Source organism: Lissotriton vulgaris, chromosome 10, assembly GCF_964263255.1.
Source record: "Lissotriton vulgaris chromosome 10, aLisVul1.2, whole genome shotgun sequence".
NCBI lineage: Eukaryota > Metazoa > Chordata > Amphibia > Caudata > Salamandridae > Lissotriton > Lissotriton vulgaris.
The window spans coordinates 1,082,325,697-1,082,348,023 of record NC_141698.1 but is presented as its reverse complement, the minus strand read 5'-3'; positions in this window follow the sequence as shown (position 1 = coordinate 1,082,348,023).

Below are 22,327 nucleotides of genomic sequence, written 5' to 3'. Positions count from 1 at the left end.
TAGAGGGAGGGGTGACAGAGGGGGAAGTAAGAGGGTGAGTTATGGGGGTGACAGAGGGGGAAGTAAGGGGGTGTGTTAGAGGGGGGTGGCAGAGGGGGGAGTAAGAGGGAGAGAGAGAGAGAGAGAGAGAGAGAGAGAGAGAGAGAGAGAAAGAGAGACAGAGAGAGAGAGAGAGAGAATTGTTCAGAGACTGCAGCAGTGTGGCCACTGGTGTAAGGGAATGTATGACAGAATTCTGCATGCCTTAGGTACTCTGTCATTTGAACAAATGTGTCTGTAGTTCACATTTGTTCTGCACACAAGTCATTTTAACGACTTGCCTTAGGGGGGCGCTGGATATTGGACTAGTTTAATTTACTATTCCAACTTCAGTCTGCGCCACAGTAGAGAAGGTGTTGGACGTTCATTCTCTCTTCCCTCCATCCATCCCTCACGATCTGCTGTTTTGCCTGCACCCCTCTCTTCACCCACTGCCCCTCCCCTTCTCTCATTACCTTTACTTCCACAGAGGGCTGTGAGTGTCCCCTTTGCAGCACTCCTAGAAATGAAAAGAGTCCTTTGCAGAAACAAGCTGACATTCTCCCAGCCTCTGCCATGCTGACTGCCGCAGGATACATATATCTCAGCTGATTCTGACTTCACAGTTTCACAATAATAATAATATAATGGAAGCCTCCAGTCCCGCTATAAAAGCTCCTCTCTGATTCCTTACTACAGGTGACATCTCTATGCTGCATAGCTGATGCTCAAGAATGGAAACAAGAGCCGGCGTTTCATTGGTCGGGTCCCTTTTTAGATCTCATATCACAGGGCAGGAAACCAACATAAAAAGAGATTTAGGAACCACTACTGAGAGCGGGGCTTTGGCTCCGCCCACATGTTTCTCTTCCTCCCTACTGGATTTGATTGGGCAGATGTTGTGTGCTTCCACTGACAAAGAGTGCTTGTATTGCACTGATTACACCACGTTAAATCCGCAGTGGCGTAACAAAACCTTAGGGGGCCCCCCTGCAAGATGCGATGAAGGGGCCCTGCTCAACTACATGCAATCAATGTCCCTCACCTTTCACCTTTGCAAGAATTTTCAGAACTGCACTGCTTACCGGCACTTACAGCAGAACTATTCCCAGATTACACAAATCTTCAGGCTGTGGATTGAAAAAGTATTGTACCCCAAGTGAAAAAAGGCCTATAGGCTGCGCACACTAAATGGCATCATACCTACTGGGTAGTAGGTATGATACTGAGACAAGAAAGAGAGGCATCTTAGACAAAATGATATTGTTCTTGGTGTATGCAATGCTGGTGCTGGCAGAAAGGACATCAGAAGATCTAAAAAGATCTTTTATTTAAATGAGGAAATGGCAGAGTCGGATTCAAACAACTGTAGACCAGAATGAAAATTAATCAATCAGAAGGCTTATGTGCAAACGCAAGGAGCACTAAGCACTGAACACCGACAAGCTCAGTACTTTGTTTCATGATCTGGGGACATGGTAGGCAGAAACCTTGAGGCTTTTTATTAAACCATAAACACATGTTTGAAGATGTTGGTGCCTCCGTCTGAGACAGCAAGTCTATCTGATGGGCATAAGTCTAAACCCTGGTTTAGTTTGTCCATTTATCACCAAAGGGAGATGTGTAGAAGAGCAGAAAGAAGATGGAGGAAGAGCAAATTTGAGGAAGACAGAGCTTGCTGTAGGAAGCACCTGCAGCTTCATTAGGCACTGGAAAAGGTAAACAGATGTATTATATTACTACAATAATGGAAGCCATTGCATCGTGCTGCTAGGGGGTTCCGTTAGCTTACTCATCCATCAGGCCTCTTCCTGATGGCATTGCCTTCAGAGTTTGATGAACAACTGGGACTCTTGCCTTTCAACACAAGATCATTATAAGCCAGCACAAAATATGAATATTATCTAGTCAGGAATTCAAATTTGTTTCTCCCTATCTCACTGGGTGAGGCACTGTTGGGTCCCTGCCCAGCAGCATGTTGTTGTGTCTGCCCCTGTTGTGGCAAGAAGGTGTGGTCTCATAATAGGTTACAACTGCCGTTGTGACTCTTCACCTTAAAAAATAATGTCAGCCCATAGATAAATGACAATTTTAAACCAAGTTCAAATTTGCCGGTATTGACCAAGTGTTGGAGGGAGCAGTACATGAAATGATCCAGCAGCATGTTTGTACGTTTTGCTTACCACAAGGTTCTGCAGTTTATCCATTGTTCTTTAAAGGATATATGGCCGGAGTTCCAACTGAACTGAACTTTCAGCACTAAATATGACACCCAAATAAGGGTTTATCTGGAGGAAGGTGGTTGCCAGGCTCAGTTCCCACATTCTTAACGGCTCACAGAGATGGTGAAGTAGTGTGGCTCACTGGTTAGAGGCGGCAGACCCGAGAGCAGAGGACGGCCCGGGACCAGGGTTCGATTCCCGGCGCGGCAGGTTTCTGGACCAGGGTCAGCGGACTCGATAATTCTCTCGCCTTGGTGCCCACTCTGATCAGCGATCACACTCGGCAACTCTGGGCATTAGCTTGCCTCATCTTCACTAACGGCCCCACCAGACCGCTGGGGATGCTTGGTCTCACCCTGGAGATACCCATTAAGGGACCATCTCTCAGGGAAGCCAGGAAGGGTTTCGCAGCGGTCGAAGCGCCTTGGGACCCTACGGGTAAGTAGTGCGCTATATAAATGCCTATACATACATGGTGGCCTCTGAGTGGTAACATTTATTCATGGAATGATTGCCTTCATCCAAAAGCCTTCAACAGCAACCAAACCAAGCATTAACCGTTGTCTTGCACATGCCTTCTTGTCAGTAAATGGAATACAGCAAATGCCTTTAAGAAAACTCTGATCACTTGAACATGCTCAAGTATCAGTGCACTTAAAAAGGAGTTTAGCTACAACTCTCAGTTTTCCACAGTGTTTCGTTGCAGTATCGAACCTCTCCAGCTCATCTATGCATCTCCTGCTCACCACTGTCCACATTCTTGTCCTTGCCTACCCTTTAGCGTGTACTTCCTCACTCTTCTGTATTTCCTACAGTCTTTCAGTTCCAAATGGTCCTCTTTGCCTTTTTCAGTGCCACTGTGCTACATTTTTACTTGCCATCTGTATTCAAACTGGGTCAGACATTTACCTTCATAACCAGGCATTTTCAGATCAGAATTTCAACTAGCAGTGGATCACTCCAGGCTTCTGGTTTCTTTGCCCTCTGTCGCTAGTCTACAGCTGGTCAACTCTACTCCTGATTACCATTTCACTCCGGAACCATTTGTAGTGGCAAGTCAGAAGATGCAAGCTTGATAGACAGAAATTAGACTGCCATCAGCGTGAGGCTTGGAGCACCTCTTCTTTTAAATGAGGAGGCATGCACCATTTTAGAGCGAGGGTCGTTGTATTCTATCCCCTCATGTCTGACAATAGCGAGAGAGCAAATAACAGCTTTTGCAGGAATGAGAGTAAGTAAACCAACTTTCAGTGGCAGAAAAAATGAAATATCACAAAATGGAGTGGCAATCCCATCTTAGTCCCTGTTTTCTTGGCAGGAGTTCCTTAAAGTACCATCAAGGACCAACTTTACTGTTAAGAACCCGAGAGTCTATACTGGCCATCAACTTTCTTCAGTTCCCAAAATTAGGACAGAAGTGTAAAGGTTTAGTCCAGATTCGCCAGAAATCTTCTTCCATTCTTGGGCTCAATGAAAATGGCTGCATTTATGAGGGTTATCATTTTATTTTGTATGCACTGTGACAATGTCCTTCATGTCAAGATAATTGCTGGACAGATTTATATGTTCCAGATGGCTCAAGACAAGCTATGTGATTGATTTACTGAGTGAAGAAACCACATTATGTTGTGCTCTATAGAATTAAGGGTACTGTGTCTGGCCCAGGGAGCTATTTCTTACAAAGGCCGTTCAGAAATGGAAAAGCAGGTCCACATACCTGGGCCAACTTTCCTGCTGGCGCACAACCCGAAAGGCTGCTACAGCTTTTGCAATAACTCTCAGAAGAGTCAGGCTGGTCCTTTCTCATGTTCATTACAGAAGGGGGTTGAACCCATGCAGTCACGGGGACCTGGGCGTTGTGTGGTAAATGTATAGAAAGGGTCCCCGTGAGGAGAGCGTGTAAAGACACAATAACACGATTACAAATTTGAATAAGAAAAAAGTGGTGATTCTAATGAGAATGTTGTCATTTATTCAACAACACTGCATTATGATTTAGTGAAGCATTATTACAATCACTTTAAGGAGAGTAGAAAATTGGAAAATGAAATAGCCCCAATATGGGAGGGGAGGGAAGGAGAAAGTGGTGCTCGAGGGCTGTGAAAAGGGTTAAGGAAAGTACACAGACTTAAACATAATGTACATAAATACCAGAATCAAAGTAATTGGGAATTATTCCAAAGACCAAAACAGCCTATGTAAATTAAGGCAAGTATTGAAAACACAATTCAACTATGGACATTCTACGGTCACATATGCAGTTCAGTGTGATCCAGGGGATGTTCCGGACGTCCAAGAGTGAAGAGGCGTCGACGTTTCGACCCCTATTTATAGGCTAAATTAAGTCCTTTTCCGGGGTCTTCATCAGGACCGTTACAGTGGGGGAAGGGACGAAGTGGGGCCGTCCTGTCTGTAAAATTAAAAACCAATATCAGAAACTGGGGTATTGAGTTAAACATCACAGTCATTGTCCTGTAAACCGTAAAGGTTGATTAATCAAGGCAGAATAACACCATGGGGTCCGTGTCATTAAGACCTCTGGACAGAGGGAACTGGGAGCTGAGTAAGCAGCATGTCATGCTCAAGCTCAGTAGTATAAATCTTAATTATCAAAAGCAACCCTTGAATACCGAGGAAAACAATAGCCAACAAGAATATTTAAAAGATATATACAACATTATACAGTATCTGCGGGAAAGACTCACTTGGAGTAGAGGAGAGACAGTGCAGTTGCCCATCCAAATGGTGTACTGCTCCAGAAGGGGAAGAAACTTGCTCCCAAGAGACTGTCAACTGTAGATCGAACCACAGGTGTTCATTAGTCCAAGTATCAATGTGTCGTGGTAAATTACCATTACACGGACAGGATTAAATAGCTACAGGTCCAGAAAGGACAATTAAGGTAAATTGTAGGCGGGTATGAGATTACCTTTAGTTAAATCAAACACACTCCATCAGGATAAACATCAGCGGGAAAAATTATTGCCAAGACTGGTGGGCGGCGTGCTGGTTTACTGTGGAACTAGCTGTCAAATCTAGGTCAAACCAAATACTTCAAGATATTAGAATGTTAGGACACAGGTGTTCATTAGTCCAAGTATCAGTGAGTCGTGGTAAATTACCATTACACGGACAGGATTAAATGGCTACTTAAGGTAAAATGTAGGCGGGTATGAGATTTCCTTTAGTTAAATCAAACACACTCCATCATGATAAACATCAGCGGGAATAATTGCTGCCAAGACTGGTGGGCGGCGTGCTGGTTTGCTGTAGATCTAGCTGTCAAATCTAGGTCAAACCAAATACTTCAGGGTATTAGAATGGTATAATAGGATAAGACGCTGGACGTCATATTAGTACATAATGGGAGACACTACATTTGTTGTGAACATAAGGGTTGACATTGGGCCATGTTGTTAACCAATAACGAATCAAGAATAATTGGCAGGAAGAGCCCTATGGCCACTGAGGACAAGGTATGCCGGAGTCACAGTAGGTTAATACCTTGTATAGGTCCACGCAGCTTTTATGTGGACAGGAGACCACGGGTGCACGCGGCGGTCGCCATGAAAAATCGGTCGACTGGGTGCCGTCACGGTTGCTTCCTGGAGAGACAAGGAATATTAATAAGGAAACGTATTCCCGTTTCTATCGAGTTTGGGGTCAGGGCGTCTGAATGAAACACTTACTTGATGCACGGGGAACGAGGCTCAAGCCTTCTTTCCGATAGCAATCCTCAGAACTCCGTCAGCCGCTACGCGGAGTTTGGGGGCGGAGCCTGTGACCTAACATGGGTAATGAATATAGAAGAGATACTGCTTCGTCCGGGTCTACCTGACTCATTGACCCACTACGCGGAATATAAGAGCGGAGTTAGGTGGTAATAATGTATCGTCTCGCCAGTGAAATAGAAATACAAGTGACATTAAGCTAACATAGTTCACAAAGAATTACAGAATATTTGCCAAAATACGCTTAATATATTGCGCTCGCGCACTACCCAAACAAGGGAGTGTAGGCCAGCTGGCACATCGTAAATCCAAATAGGCTGTCAAGATAACAACAACTTAATATGTCAACAAACACTAGATCTAACATTGAAAATTCACAATTATCAGGTAAACGCAAGGCATGTGAGCATAGAATAAATCGAGAGAATTCACATATATGTCGGGCTAGGTAAAAATTGAAAAAATCAAAATATATTGAGCTCACGCACTACCCAAACATGGGAGTGTAAGTGAGTCGGCAAAGAATGAGAGTCGTAGAACTCGTGCACCTATCATGCATGGTGGTGTAGACGAGTAACCCATGGATGTAGCAAGGTCAAGTTAGTGTGAGTGAGCGAACAAATTATTAGGAAGGGTGTTTGATACCTCTCAAGTGACATCGTTTAGCTAGTGCAGTATACAGCGCGGAGGATTCTATCATCTTAATGCAGCCAATTGGGCAAAGCTGCCGTCCTGTTCGTTCAAGCCATTTTTGATGGAGTCTAGGTAATCTCATACCCGCCTACATTTTACCTTAAGTAGCCATTTAATCCTGTCCGTGTAATGGTAATTTACCACGACTCACTGATACTTGGACTAATGAACACCTGTGTCCTAACATTCTAATATCTTGAAGTATTTGGTTTGACCTAGATTTGACAGCTAGTTCCACAGTAAACCAGCACGCCGCCCACCAGTCTTGGCAATAATTTTTCCCGCTGATGTTTATCCTGATGGAGTGTGTTTGATTTAACTAAAGGTAATCTCATACCCGCCTACAATTTACCTTAATTGTCCTTTCTGGACCTGTAGCTATTTAATCCTGTCCGTGTAATGGTAATTTACCACGACACATTGATACTTGGACTAATGAACACCTGTGGTTCGATCTACAGTTGACAGTCTCTTGGGAGCAAGTTTCTTCCCCTTCTGGAGCAGTACACCATTTGGATGGGCAACTGCACTGTCTCTCCTCTACTCCAAGTGAGTCTTTCCCGCAGATACTGTATAATATTGTATATATCTTTTAAATATTCTTGTTGGCTATTGTTTTCCTCGGTATTCAAGGGTTGCTTTTGATAATTAAGATTTATACTACTGAGCTTGAGCATGACATGCTGCTTACTCAGCTCCCAGTTCCCTCTGTCCAGAGGTCTTAATGACCCGGACCCCATGGTGTTATTCTGCCTTGATTAATCAACCTTTACGGTTTACAGGACAATGACTGTGATGTTTAACTCAATACCCCAGTTTCTGATATTGGTTTTTAATTTTACAGACAGGACGGCCCCACTTCGTCCCTTCCCCCACTGTAACGGTCCTGATGAAGACCCCGGAAAAGGACTTAATTTAGCCTATAAATAGGGGTCGAAACGTCGACGCCTCTTCACTCTTGGACGTCCGGCACATCCCCTGGATCACACTGAACTGCATATGTGACCGTAGAATGTCCATAGTTGAATTGTGTTTTCAATACTTGCCTTAATTTACATAGGCTGTTTTGGTCTTTGGAATAATTCCCAATTCCTTTTATTCTGGTATTTATGTACATTATGTTTAAGTCTGTGTACTTTCCTTAACCCTTTTCACAGCCCTCGAGCACCACTTTCTCCTTCCCTCCCCTCCCATATTGGGGCTATTTCATTTTCCAATTTTCTACTCTCCTTAAAGTGATTGTAATAATGCTTCACTAAATCATAATGCAGTGTTGTTGAATAAATGACAACATTCTCATTAGAATCACCACTTTTTTCTTATTCAAATTTGTAATCGTGTTATTGTGTGTTTACACGCTCTCCTCACGGGGACCCTGGTCCTTTCTCATGGGCAGAATGAAAATGGCCCAGGAGTCCCAGCATGGTGCATCTCCTCCCATCCCAAGCCTCAGAGGATGGCTTTGAGTCCTTGGGGAGCTGCTGATGCTTTCGGGCAGCACAATTAACAAGTCCTAGGGTGGACGTTCACGTTGGCTCACAGTAGGCCGCAACAATCGGATAGTAAAGCTACTGCTTTCTTGGTTTATAAACTGTGTAGTGACATACCAGATGTAGATTGGAAGTTTCATTTTGTGCACAATGAAGAGTGCTGTAACTTCAGAAATAAAACAATAAGGACTGAAATAACGTTACCTATGACTAGAAATGAGTAAAAGGAAAATTCAATTTTGACAAAGTAGCAAACGTGACAACGATGCAGTGAAAAAATAATGCACCCTCTATGTTGGGGCAAAAAGAGAGGTGAGAGCAGTGCAGAGACAGAGACAACAGAACATAAGAGACGGATTGGGGAGTAGAGACAAAAAGAGGGGGAGAGGAAAGATTCCAGAGAGAGGGAAATAACTATAGATAAGCACATTGAGGGAGTGAGACAGGGAGAAAGGAGAGAGGGAAACAGCCATGGAAAATATGAAGTGAGGACAGACTAGGTGGAGAGAAGGGTAGAACAAGAGATTGGTAGAAAGATGGAAGGGTAGAAACAAAAGTGGAGAGAATAGTGATGCATGGGGATAAAAAGAAGAGTGAAGGCTCGATGGCAAAGAGGATGTTAGAAGTTTCCTGGTCAGTAATCATAAAGAAAAGATGGACACAGACTCACACACACTTCTTAGTTATGAAGTGCCAGCAGTCCAGTGCTTGATTTAGAGGTTGGATGTGGACGCGACCCGAGGCTCGAACCCTGGTCTCCAGCACTAAAGTCGGCAGTCTAACCGACAGACCCTTTGCCTCTGCACCCGAGCCCTATTACAGATGCAGGCGCAGAGGCAAAGAAGCTGTCAGGAGGCACACTGATAGTGTGCCATCCAAAAGGTGATGCACTGTCAGTGTCCCCGCTGATGGCAGCCAGCTAGTGGGGGAAAGGGCGGGTGCCATGAACCCCTCAGACATTCCCTTGCAGGGACTGCTCCGCCTGCAATGGAATCTCCAATCCCCTTTAAAAATGCCAGCGGGTGCCGCCTGCATGGTGAAAACATGGAACAGCTTTGAAGCAGCCGTCCCGTTTTTCGCCTGAATGTGGATTGCGGCTGCCCTGGGGGCAGCGCATTCAGCATGATGAGGCGCATTTTCCTGGATTGTGCTTGGCGCTGTATGTATAATATTGCCTCAGATGTATAAACTTACACTTGGGCTGCAACTGCTCATGATACTTGTGCACACACTTAAGATGGCATTGGAGGCGGCATAGCTAAAATATGCAGCAAACCCAGAATTGAGGTGTCAAATGAAAATAAGCATTGGCAAAGCCAATAGGCATAGCCTATGTAAGAGCTATTGGTTTTGCTAATATGTTTTAGCCATGTTGCACACCAGAGTGGCTGCTGTTCAGCATGACTAGAAGTAAGTGGGGTAAAAGAGAGCGGAATGGAGTGTTGGGTCGCAAAGTGTAGTAGAGTGTAGTGTTATGGACCGGCGAAGAGTTGAGTGGGGCATAGTGTCAGAGTTGAGTAGAGTGTCGTAGAGTGGAGTGACGTAGAATATCGTGGAGCAGTGTAGAGCAGAGTTGAGTGGCGTAGAGGGGCCTGAGTAGAGTAATGTAAAGTAGAGTGGTGTACAGCAGAGTAGATTGGCATAAAGTGGAGGGGCATAGAGTGGAGTGGAGTGTCATAGGATAGAGAGGACTAAAGTGCCATAGAGGGGCAAAGAGGGAAAGGAGTAGTGTCATAGAATGGAATAGAGTGGAGTAGAGTGCTGTAGAGTAGAGTGGCACAGGGTGGAGTAGAGTGCTGTAGAGTGGAGTGGCACGGGGTGGAGTAGAGTGCTGTAGAGTGGAGTGGCATAGAGTGGAGTAGAGTGCTATAGAGTGGAGTGGCATAGGGTGGAGTAGAGTGCTGTAGAGTGGAGTGGCATAGAGTGGAGTAGAGTGCTGTAGAGTGGAGTGGCAAGGGGTGGAGTAGAGTGCTGTAGAGTGTAGTGGCATAGAGTGGAGTAGATTGCTATAGAGTGGAGTGGCATAGGGTGGAGTAGAGTGTTGTAGAGTGGAGTGGCATAGTGTGGAGTAGAGTGATGTAGAGTGGAGTGGCATAGAGTGGAGTAGAGTGTTGTAGAGTGGAGTGGCATAGGGTGGAGTAGAGGGCTGTAGAGTGGAGTGGCACAGGGTGGAGTAGAGTGCTGTAGAGTGGAGTGGCATAGAGTGGAGTAGAGTGCTGTAGAGTGGAGTGGCACAAGGTGGAGTAGAGTGCTGTAGAGTGGAGCGGCACAGGGTGGAGTAGAGTGCTGTAGAGTGTAGTGGCATATAGTGGAGTAGGGTGCTGTAGAGTGGAGTGGCATAGGGTGGAGTAGAGTGCTGTAGAGTGGGGTGGCATAGAGCGGAGTAGAGTGTTGTAGAGTGGAGTGGCATAGGGTGGAGTAGAGTGCTGTAGAGTGGAGTGGCATAGAGTGGAGTAGAAGGCTGTAGAGTGGAGTGGCATAGGGTGGAGTAGAGTGCTGTAGAGTGGAGTGCCATAGGGTAGAGTAGAGTGCTGTAGAGTGGAGTGGCATAGAGTGGAGTAGAGTGTTGTAGAGTGGAGTGGCACAGGGTGGAGTAGAGTGCTGTGGAGTGTAGTGGCATAGAGTGGAGTAGAGTGCTGTAGAGTAAAGTGGCATAGGGTGGAGTAGAGTACTGTAGAGTGGAGTGGCATAGGGTGGAGTAGAGTGCTGTAGAGCGGAGTGGCATAGAGCGGAGTAGAGTGCTGTAGAGTGGAGTGGTTTAAAGTGGCATAGAGTGCTGTAGAGTGGAGTGGCATAGGGTGGAGTAGAGTGCTATAGAGTGGAGTGGCATAGGCTGGAGTAGAGTGCTGTAGAGTGGAGTGGCATAGGGTGGAGTAGAGTGCTGTAGAGTGGAGTGCAACAGGGTGGAGTAGAGTGCTGTAGAGTGGAGTGGCATAGAGTGGAGTAGAGTGCTGTAGAGTGGAGTGGCACAGGGTGGAGTAGAGTGCTGTAGAGTGGAGTGGCACAGAGTGGAGTAGAGTGCTGTAGAGTGGAGTGGTATAGAGTGGAGTAGAGTGCTGTAGAGTGGGGTGGCAGAGGATGGAGTAGAGTGCTGTAGAGTGGAGTGGCATAGGGTGGAGTGGAGTGCTGTAGAGTGTAGTGGCATAGGGTGGAGTAGAGTGGAGTGGCATAGAGTGGAGTAGAGTGCTGTAGAGTGGAGTGGCATAGGGTGGAGTAGAGTGCTGTAGAGTGGAGTGGCATAGGGTGGAGTAGAGTGCTGTAGAGTGGAGTGGCATAAAGTGGAGTAGAGTGTTGTAGAGTGGAGTGGCATAGGGTGGAGTAGAGTGCTGTAGAGTGGAGTGGCATAGGGTGGAGTAGAGTGCTGTAGAGTGGAGTGGCATAGGGTGGAGTAGAGTGCTGTAGAGTGGAGTGGCATAGGATGGAGTAGAGTAGATTGTTTCAGAGGAAAGTGGAGTGAATCAGGGTAGAGAACAGTTGCATAGAGTAGAGTGGAGCAGTATTGATTGCAGTGACGCAGAGGGGAGTGGCACAGAGTGGTTTAATGTGACTTAGAGTTCAGTGTCATAGGGGCACATTATCAAGCAAAGTGTTAAAATTATTGCCGCTAAAGCGTCGATAAAGGGCTTGATAGTATGCCCTTGAGAATTCCAATGGAAGCCCATGTTGACACCAGAACATGGGCTTCTATTGGAATTCTCAAGGGCATATTATCAAGTCCATTATCGTGCTTTAGCAGCAGTTTTCTGCCGTTAAAGCAACGATAATTTTAACGCTGTGCTTGGTAATATGCGCCTTAGAGTGTAGTGGGTTACAGTGGATTGTTTCAAAGTAGAGTGAAGTGGTGCAGTGCAGAGTGGTTTTTTCCTGTGTAGAGTGGAGTGGTGCAGGGTAAAGTGGAGTGGTATAGTGTAGGCCTGGGTAGTAAACTTTGTTCCGCTTGTGGTGTTTTTCCCACTCTGTGCTCCGCATTGAGTGCGGGGTTCCGAAAAGCTCAGCGTAGCAGCATGGAGCATAGATTTTCCTCCCTCACAGCTCTACAGTGTTACATTGGTGAGCGAGGAAAATCCAATACTAGACCCCATCCCAGCGAGATTTCTCAACACGGACGGTTGTGGTAGGTGGCTACCGCTCGGGTTGAGAAACCTGCCACTCACATTGAAGAAGCTGCCGCTCAAGGAGAACATCTACGCGAGCAGCAGAAAGAAACTGTGCCCTCTTCCGTTGCGGGTGGTGCCATTTGCGCTGATTTTGCAGTGTGGGACAATCACCCAACGCTAAAACTTAGCACGACTTACCTCACATTGCTGCTTGTGAAGCCCTGTGGAGTAAAGCAGAATTTTTGGCCACTTTGCGGAGTTCCACATAACGGAACTCTGCCCAGGCCTAGTATGGTGCAGTGGCGTAGTGTACAGTGTTGCAGTGGAGCGGCTTAGAGTGGAGCAGAGTGTAGTGGCCAAGACTGGAGTGGTGTTAGTGCATTGGCGAAGAGTACAGTGGTGCAGAGTAGAGCGGGATGGAGAGCACTGGCATGAAGTAGAACGGTGCAGATTAGAGAGGCACAGAGTGAAGTGGCGCAGGGTGCAGTGTCATACAGTGCAGTGGTGCACAGTAGATTAGGGTGGGGTGTATGTGGTGCAGGGGAGCAGAGTCTGTGCCATCTGGGGATGAGCTGAGCATAGGCATACTTGCCACAGTTCCAGTAGTAATCCATCAGCGTGGAGGTGCCCCATTTCATATCCGGTATGTGTATAATCCTGCCGCAGTTAGCATTTGTGCAAGTGGAAGCGCTCCCTTACCTCGCTGTCCCAGTTTCCTGACATGGGCTGGTCATGCTCTCATTCAGCCTTCCCCCATGTGACTCATTCCCTTCTTATCCTCAAGCTGGATGGCCCTAAACAGGAACTCCATGTTGGTGGACCACTTGTTGTTAAAGAAGACCACCCCAGATAAGCTAAGGGCCACCCATGGTCTGCACCAGGGGTCTCCAACCGGCCGATTGTAAGCTACCGGTAGGTTGCTGACATACTGTCAGTAGCTTGTGTCCCGATGCCCACTTTTGTGCCCTTCATTGTCGTTTTTTATATTTTTTGCCCTTTTTGACTTCCTATGCGTTCCTGGCTCCTGTCTCACAAACCAACTGCTTCCATTGGCTATTGAGCTTAGCTGGGGAGGGGGTTGGTCGAAGCGAGTGATGCTGGCCTGGCATGAGCAGTGTTAAACTGCCCACGTAGAACCATGACTCCTGCCGTCTGCTGCCCAGCTCTGTACTTTGATCCTGCACGACTTTTGCAGCATGAGCAGCGGTCTTGGAGGCACAACCAGACTGCCAGAATTAGGTTTGTGGTAGAGAGAAACGTTTTTGAGGAAAAAGATGCATGTGAAATGCTTTATTCGGGCAATCAAAATGGTAAAGATACTTTACTTGGTGAAAAGAAATCTGTTTGAAACGTTGTTTTAACCCCTTCGGGGCTTATGACGAGCTCAGCTCATCATGAGGCATAGTGGAGCTGTGCTCATGACGAGCTGAGCTCGTCATAAGTGCTGCAGACAGCCCACGCGGGGCTATTTTCCCGCCTGCGCGGGCGTTCCATGGGAGTGGTCGTTATGAGCAAAGCTCCACTGTGCAGCATATGTAAATTGATACTTGTATAGCGCACTACTCATCCGCAAGGATCTCAAGGCGCTTGTACGAATACCGTTGTGGAACCCATCCTGGCTTTCCCTGTGAGGCGTCCACTTCTGGGCACCCCCAAGGTGGAGGCCAGGCATCCTTAGGATTGTGGGGGCCGTTGTGGAGATTAAGCAAGCTATTGCCCATGATTGGAATAGGCACGGAGGCGAGAATTATCAGGTCTGTGGAATTTTGAGCCCAAGACCCGCCGAGGCGGGGAATTGAACCCTGGTCCTGGGCTAGACCTCTGCATCAGGGTCTACCGCTCTAACCATTGAGCCACACTTCTCCGTGATGAGCCCAGCATGAGGAGCTGGGCTCATCACGAGCACCGCGACACCGCGCCCCCCCCCCCCCCCCCGCACTGCAGAGGAAGTAGCCCCTCGTGGAAGGGGTTAATAAAACATTAATTTAAAGCAGCATTTTACAGTGATCTTTCATTTTAAACTAAAGTACTTTGCAAGTTGTTCCTTGCCGCAAACAGGAGACAGAAATATCATTATACATTTATTTTCATTAAATTGTAATGAAATAATGAGAGAAAGGTAAAATTAAGTTTGGGGCCCCGGTTTGTGCATAGGGACAACTTGCAGGAGGAAAAACGCTGCTTCAATATAAATAACGGGAGAAATTTAAAAAGAAGTGTTCATTTTGCGGCACTATGAACACAAAGCTTAACACGTCATTTTAAATTCATCCCATTAAAAAAAGTACCTCACCCTTAGAGTGGCTATATTTTTCTATTGTAAATACAGTAAATAAACGGAAAGCTGAGACATTAGCCAAACTTTGGTGTATATCCTCTTCCTTACACAAACACAGATTCGAAAATATTGAAAAAAGTGACACAAAAGACATACAAAAAAGTCATCTTTTAAAAACAAATCACAAGAGAGATCCCTTTGCCCAAGCGCGGGGATAATTTTTCAGTAGACTCCTTTTGACTAAGCAGTTCCTCGACAGAGAACAAGTGAGATACCACCCATAGTAGACAGAGGGTACATAACAATACAATCAGACATAACTTCTCTTTTGAAATTACAGATCTTGTTGTGTGTTTCCAAGGCAAGGAGGCATCTGCGGTCCTCCTGTGATTGTGGTTTCCCTTATCAGTTCAAACAAAAAAGTTTGCGCTGTTAGTTCAGTCTTGACTTGTACACCTCTTGTCTGTGCTGGGGTGTTTGATATGGCTGCTGGGTGGTGCTGCACTTGAAGACTCTGTGGTTGATCTGTTTAACTTGGTTAATTTGTTAACTCAGAGACATTACATGTGTGCCGTATAGTGGTTCTCTTGGTTCCTATATTTAAAAGTAGATAACTACCGTTTGCAAGCAGAGTGAAAGTAGGTGTAATTGCTGGCACTGGATTACCCTTCAAAACACATGCAAGATTCGGGGCCATAAGGTTACAAGCTACGTGCAATTTTATATTTTTGTAAACTCTGGAATGACCTATGGATGAATCGCACGATTACCCAGTAAGGTAAACCTCTTTGTCATCCCGTAGGCATCTGTATGTGAATAGTAGTGACCACAACTCATGAAGAAATGCACTGCCTAAGGGTTTGAAGCGGCCTAGTGGATAGTGTTTCAAGCATGAGGTAAATGTAAACAAGGAAAATGGGAGAGTTATCACCACATGGATGAGCCAGACAGCTGAGTCTGTTACGGCCACAGAGAATGGTAACAGATCTAACTTTTCAATATACAAAAGACAATACCTAGCATCTTTCATGGACATAACCGGCTGCTTTGTTGTTAAGTTAAAAGGCCAAAATAAAGATGATGTGCTCAAATATTCCCATGGAACTTTCCCCATCTTTAGAGTCTGTAAAGTCCGCGCAAATTGCATAACTGAATGCAATTGATTTTGACCATGATACAAAACAGATACATCCTCTTGTACAATGTCAACTACCGATGAAACAATATTGTCCAATGTGTAAATACGGGAAGAAAGTGCATTAATACTATTATCAACAACAGCAAGCACTTTTTCAAGATTAGCCTGGTCTATTACCCTTAAACGTGAAGCTGCCTCAATTTGGTATAGCTTCCAGATTTCATTGTAAGCTGCAGAAAAAAATATTTTTCATCTTGGACCAGCAATTCTTTTAATAAGATCTGTCAAATCAATGTCACCTGATAATAACGACAAATGTTGTTTTACTGAAGTGTTGAGTGTTGTAATCAATTTTGACATAACTTACCCACTGAATAGGTGGTAACCGAATGGGAGTTAGAAAAACGTGGATCAGGCCTATCCTGTGTGTAACAGGAGCCTTGTCATGGAAACGGAGTTGGCACGCATCTGCACTGGTCTGCCAAACCAACCAACTGAAGGGGTATAGACTATAAATATTAAAGGTATCATTTGTAAGCAATGATTACAAGTCCTCAATTTAATAATCAGTATGACGGCTTCTGTTCTGATATTTAGCCAGAGCAGGAATTGTAGGGGCATTCATTTGCTTTGAAGTAGCCAATCCAAAACAAGTAGTCTGGTAGATCGAATCATTTAAAAATAAAATATGTGTTGGAATGAGGCACGTGTGATGTAAAGCTGCTGTGCCCTTCACCTGCCAGGGTCTAGAGCCCCAAACAGATTTAAGCTCTATTGTGGACTTCCACAGCTCATAGCCACCCCGACAAGTTATCAATAAAGGATTTGGAATACAATAATTTTGTGTGGGTGAGCATCACTTTGGGTTTGGACAAAGAATTTTACTTAAAATAGAATGACTCCGGCTTTGACCTATCAAAATCTGTAAAATATGAGAATGTTTTCAAAAGCGTTTTTGAGCTGCCTTCCAAAGGAGTCATTATTTTTATCCAAAGAACAATGGTTCCTGTGGCATATTTATTTAACACAATATTTAATATAACAGCTTAGATAAGCACTATTAAATTGTAACAGAAAAGGGTCTGGCAAAGAAAGAAGCACACATATATACCAATTTTTTAAGAAATTATTCTTTGTATTTCAACTTTCAGACACTCAGTCTAATAGTTATAACAGCGACATATTTACAAAAAATTGTGCAATGTGTCCCCAGTGGTTTGTGAACAAAAAACAGAACATAAAATAATAAGTGATCCGTACAACTTTGTTATTATGAATATTTACAAAGGGAAAATGACCAAGCGCAATAATAAAGCAATTCTTAACAGTGACTATCTACAATCATAAAACACTGTGCTTGAAAAGGTTCATTCCCAACAATACCAAACAATACCATCCCCAACTGGCCAGGCGGTGATGTTGACAAAAGTCTGGTCTCTTTTCATGATGTGAAAAGATGAGTGTGGAGCCAGTTTTACAGCAAAGCGTTCAGGTAGGTAGTGGCCGTTGATTAGAAGAAAAAAAATAATTCACAAATCCAATTGACATGAAAAAAAAAATGGCAATGAGCACCAATCAGATGTATGTCCAAGGGGGAACCAAATAAGTCTGTTCAAACAACGTGACAAAAATAGTGAATTTGGCTGGGGCCAATGATGAAGTCATGTTTGAGTCAAAACAAAAACCTGTCTGGTTAAGGGTATCCGGTTGGAAACCAGGCAATGACTCAGTAGTGGGATAAGCATATTCAGTTTCTTCATTTTTGACTGGGAGCAGGGGGGATTGGCGAGGGATTAGTAACAGCAGAGGCGGCCGCTCCATTAGGGCGTTGGGGCGCTGCCCCCCTGCTTTCTCGCAGTGCGAGAAGCAGAAAATAAAATGGTATTTTAATAACATTTTACTTTCTGCATCTCGCGCTGCGAGAAAGCAGACAGCAAGGGTGTGCCTGGTTGGGGGCGGGAGGAGTGGCTTGCACCACTCTGAGTGCTGTGGCTGCTTGGTCGGCCCTGGGTGCCGACCAAAGCAGTCATGCGCTCTCTACTGTTGCACGGAGGGGTGCCGCCCGGGACTCTGCACTGTTGTGATTGGCTTACAGTCTTACAGAAGGGGAGGGAGCTGCTTGCAGGAGCAGCGCAGGACCCGACTCAGGAGAAAAGGTGGTGCAGACCTTGTCATGTAAGTTTAAAATTGTTCATTATTTTAATGTCCTCTACCCCCCCCTGGTAACCCACGCGCGAATCCCCGTGTGAATCCCCCCTGCGTGTATTGTGAGCCGCGAATCAGTGTTTGGCCATTTATAATCATTGGCCATTTATAATCAGTTCCTTATCCCGTAATTGCACTCAGAAAGACAACACCCTTTGGAACTGTCTCAAGAACAAATAAGAAATGAAAACAGCTTTGTTTCCTGGCTTTGCTAAAAATATGGTTGGTGAGAGGCCGCTTTTGCTGTGTTCTTTCTCGGTTGTTTCATGCATCGTGAGCATTGGAAGATTTTAACTACTGGTGTGGTTTGGTCGGCACGAAATAGGAATGTAATTGCACAGACAGCGCTTCCTCATTGCCACTTAACTTTAAAGCCTGGGTTCTGGGGAGACGCAAGGGCAGATTTACAAGCCCCTTGCGCCACTTTTGTGTCATTTTTAACATGGCAAAAATTATGCTAAAGTGGCGCAAGGGGCTTGTAAATCTGCCCAGCGGTTTCTCGATCTCGGAGGAATTAAAACAAGGAACCGCTGCTGGGAACCTCCCAAATATGTGCGCTTGACGTCACCATTTTGAACCCGCGTGGCATCGGTATCGACTCTGAAGGGAAAAGCAGTTCTTCCAGGTAAATATGAACACCGGTTTGCTACAGATTGCAGATCATACATGTGCTGGAAGAGCTCTGTTTGCAATTTATATTTAAATTCCGTGATTGGCAAAGCTCTGCAAATGCACAGACTGGAGATAGCTGTAATGGATAGAAATGGCAATCCGCCTACCTTTCTTGAAAACAAAACACGTTTTCACGTTCTGAAGCCAGCCTTGACTCAAATCGTATTTCCATTTCATTAAATGTGAGAGCCCTGTATTGGAGTTGGTGTAGTGTCAGCCTTTACGAACCCCTTGATGTCTCTGCGAAGTGAATCCAGCGTTTATAATCAAGCATATAAAAAAGCAGTAACCTGAGAGTGCACAACTAACATTCCCACGTCATATTTCACGTCCGGGCCACCTCGAGATTTATAAACAGGAAGATTCATGTTAAAATAAGCATACCCTCGCAGCATTTATATATGTTTCCACTTTTGCTCGCTGCTAGTCATACCTAAGTGCATGAAATGGAAACATAAAGGTGCAGGTACTCTGTACCAGAGTACCTGCTAGTTTCTGAGAAGTGCCTGCTACTCTTCAATTAAAGGTATTGCATTTCTCTTGAGAAGTGCCAGTATTCCCCCTCAAAATAGGTGCCAGTATTCCGTACCGGACAGTACCGGCCCATTTAAAGCACTGGTATAGCCCACAATTCAAACGTAAATACCAATCTATTTATATATACATTGCCAGAACAGAGCTGTCCCGCTTAGCACAGGAGTCGTGCAAGAATACCATCAAACAAGCAGGCTGCAGCTCGAATAAGCCAGGAAGCGAGCACTGAAAGGGGACGCTGAGGTGATCTCTGGAAATTCCTGCTTTCGGCGCACAAAGGGCAAGGTATGTGTGCTCCCGTTAGGAGGCAGACTTGAGGTGCTTGGATGATACTAAGGTGGGGGTAGTGATGGTACTTACATACATAGCAGAATCCGGTAAATGTGAGGTGCAGGGCAGAAGGGCAGAGAGATGACGAAAGGAGAGAGGTAAAAAAGTGAGGCGGGAGAATGCACCATTTACCCACTATTTTTTTTAAAAAAATTCCCCTTAAGATGTTTAGGCTCACTCACTCGCCGTGCTCGCTCGCCATGGTGCACTCTGACAGAAAGTTTATGCCTCACCACTTTTAAATGCCACCAGCAACCACTGGCTGTTATGAACTGATCTTAGACCTCCAGAGACCTTAACTCTGAGTGGGTACCTGTTGGAGTTGGCCGTTTTTCCCTGAATTTTTTCGCTTTTGTGGGAATAAGCATGTCATCTTGATGTATTTGAAATACAAATGTTAAATGCTGTGCAATGGTCTGTGCACCTTTATTTTCACCATTGCAGCAATGTTACTTTTAAAATGGATGCCATTTCTGTCTGCTTGTGCCGCCTGCCTGAGGTGGGTTGGCGGTCTAGTGCTTGATGTGACAAGGTGCTCTATACTTCCCCCACAGTGACAGTGGAGGCTGGAACTGCCAGGGACCTTCTAGAAGCTTCCAGCCCTTTCTGGTAGGTGGGGTATATATGTAGAACAGCAGAGATGCCATGTGCTCAGACTGAGGGTGGACTTGACTGAGAGGGGACACTCTGCCAGGAGCTACCGCTGTGTGCTGGCCCCTTTGCCCATCTGTACCCCTCTGCTGTCCACAGGGCCACTGAGAGACTCTGCTGGAGTGGAGACTGCTGTGCTAGCAGGATTGCCATCGTAATGGAGGATGACTGTTACCAGGAACGGCTGCTTCATTTTTTGGGTGAGCTGCCCTACTGCTTGCTGATCTTGCCCTGCATTAACTGTCTCCTGGCCCCTAGCGCCTCGTGAGCTCTACATTTCAAGTGACTGAGCTCCTCCTTCTGTCTAGCGCCTTGTGAAGGCTGCAGCACTATCCCAGCCCCCAAGGACTTTCCTGCTTCTTAGCGCCTCGTGGGCACTATTGTTTACATTGCCCGCGAAGAGGAGCACTGTCTGTGCTGTTGAGCCTCTCTAGCGCTTGGTGAGCACTGCCTCCAGCACCTGCCCAGGAGAAGAAGGTACGTTATGTTATGTTATATGTTGATTTGTAACGCGCTCTGTTAGTCGGGACTGTCCTGGCGCGGTGGGACCTTCAGCACGTGCTGCCAGGGAGAGCTGGTTATTTTCAATACAGCGCCGTGCTGCTAAAGCACTATATATTCAATTCCCCACATTTTTGCTGCAGCTTGCTTCTGTGGGACCATGAAGGCATTCCTGGGAGATAGCACATCGTGGCACTACTGTCTTGAGTGGGACTCGGGATCCTCACCAGCTCCCTAGCGCCTTGAAGGCACTATTTTCTTGGTTGCCAGAGGAGGAGTGACGTCTGCAGCGCTGTGCTGTCAAAACGCTATATTTGGTGGCCTGTTACTTCAAAGAGCTGAGGAGCGGACGCCTGCAGCGCTGTCCTTCCAGAGCGCTACTTTATTCTGGGGAACCCTGGACTTGGGAGGACTCTAGCGCCTCATGAGTGCTACAGCTGTGCCCCAGAAGGAGGTGAGGAGTGTGGGTGTGTTGTATCCTGCTTCACCCAGCTCTTCTTTCTTTCTTGTCCTTTCTTAGTCTCTTGTACTCTGCTGCTCAGCCTGTCTCTATGATGTCATCCTGAGTTCTATCTGTGTATCTTGAAGTGTACTGTCAGTTACCTTGGAGGCTGAGCAGCAGGGCAGCTGCTCCCGGTGGGGCATTTACCTTAACCTATACTAGAACCTGGATTACTAGCTTATATAAATGCTGTTCTTGATTATTTGATTACCAAGAATAAACACACATCTGGACGTAGCAACACAAGGAGTCATCAATTTATTTTGTTCAATGCAACAGGGCTTTACTTTCCTGTGTGCTGTATTTCAACCCCCCTCAGGAGAAGGCCTGTGGGACTCCCCATGGTGTTGCCAGTTAGAGCCCTGCAGCTACCGAAGAAGCGGGAGCAGTGCGTGCTCCATTCCGAGTGATGCCTGCAGCACTGTGCTGTCAAAGCGCTATATTTGGTGGCCTGAACTTCAAGGAGGTGAGAAACTGATGCCTGCAGCGCTGTGCTGCCAGAGCGCTACTTTATTCTGGGAGACCCTGGACTTGGGAGGACTCTAGCGCCTCGTGAGCGCTACAGCTGTGCCCGAGAAGGAAGTGAGGAACGTGGGCGCTACTTTCCTGTGTGCTGGATTTCAACCCCACCCCCAAGGAGAAGGCCTGTGGGACTACCCACGGTGTTGAGAGAGCCCTGCAGCAACCGAAGAAGCGGGAGCAGTACGTGCTCTATTCCGGCTGCCCCCTATCGGGGCACAGTGCAGGTGCCCAGAGATCGCACAAGGACTCCAGAGAGCCCGGTGAGTAGGGATCAGTCCCAGATTGGTGGGGGTAGTGTTGGGGCACATTGTCGGTACTCGCCTCCCCCCGGTGCCGCTCTGAGGGCACCGTGGTGCCAGTGCCTACCTTACAGGAGCCTTGTCTGACAGTGGACAGCTGCAACCTTGGGGAGCACTGTGAATTTCAGGGGTTCCTAAGTTGGGCTCCCAACTGCGCAGTGGTGCCAGAGCTTGTTTTTCTGCCCGACTCCCAGCTGCCCTGCGAGTGCGCAGGCAGCTGCAACGTATTAGGGGGTATTGTACTCCTCATGAGAAGAGAGAGAGAGGAGTGAGAGACACTCCTGCCCTGCCCAGCTTTGTGCACTTTGCTGTTTTTGCAGCTAGCCCTGACTTTGCGGCACATAGAGCATTTGAGCACCAAATAGAGGTCAGTTGGCCTCGGGCCAGTTTCAGAGTGTTGTGAATCCGATTGGGGCGAACTGTGTATATGCTGGGGAGGCCTTT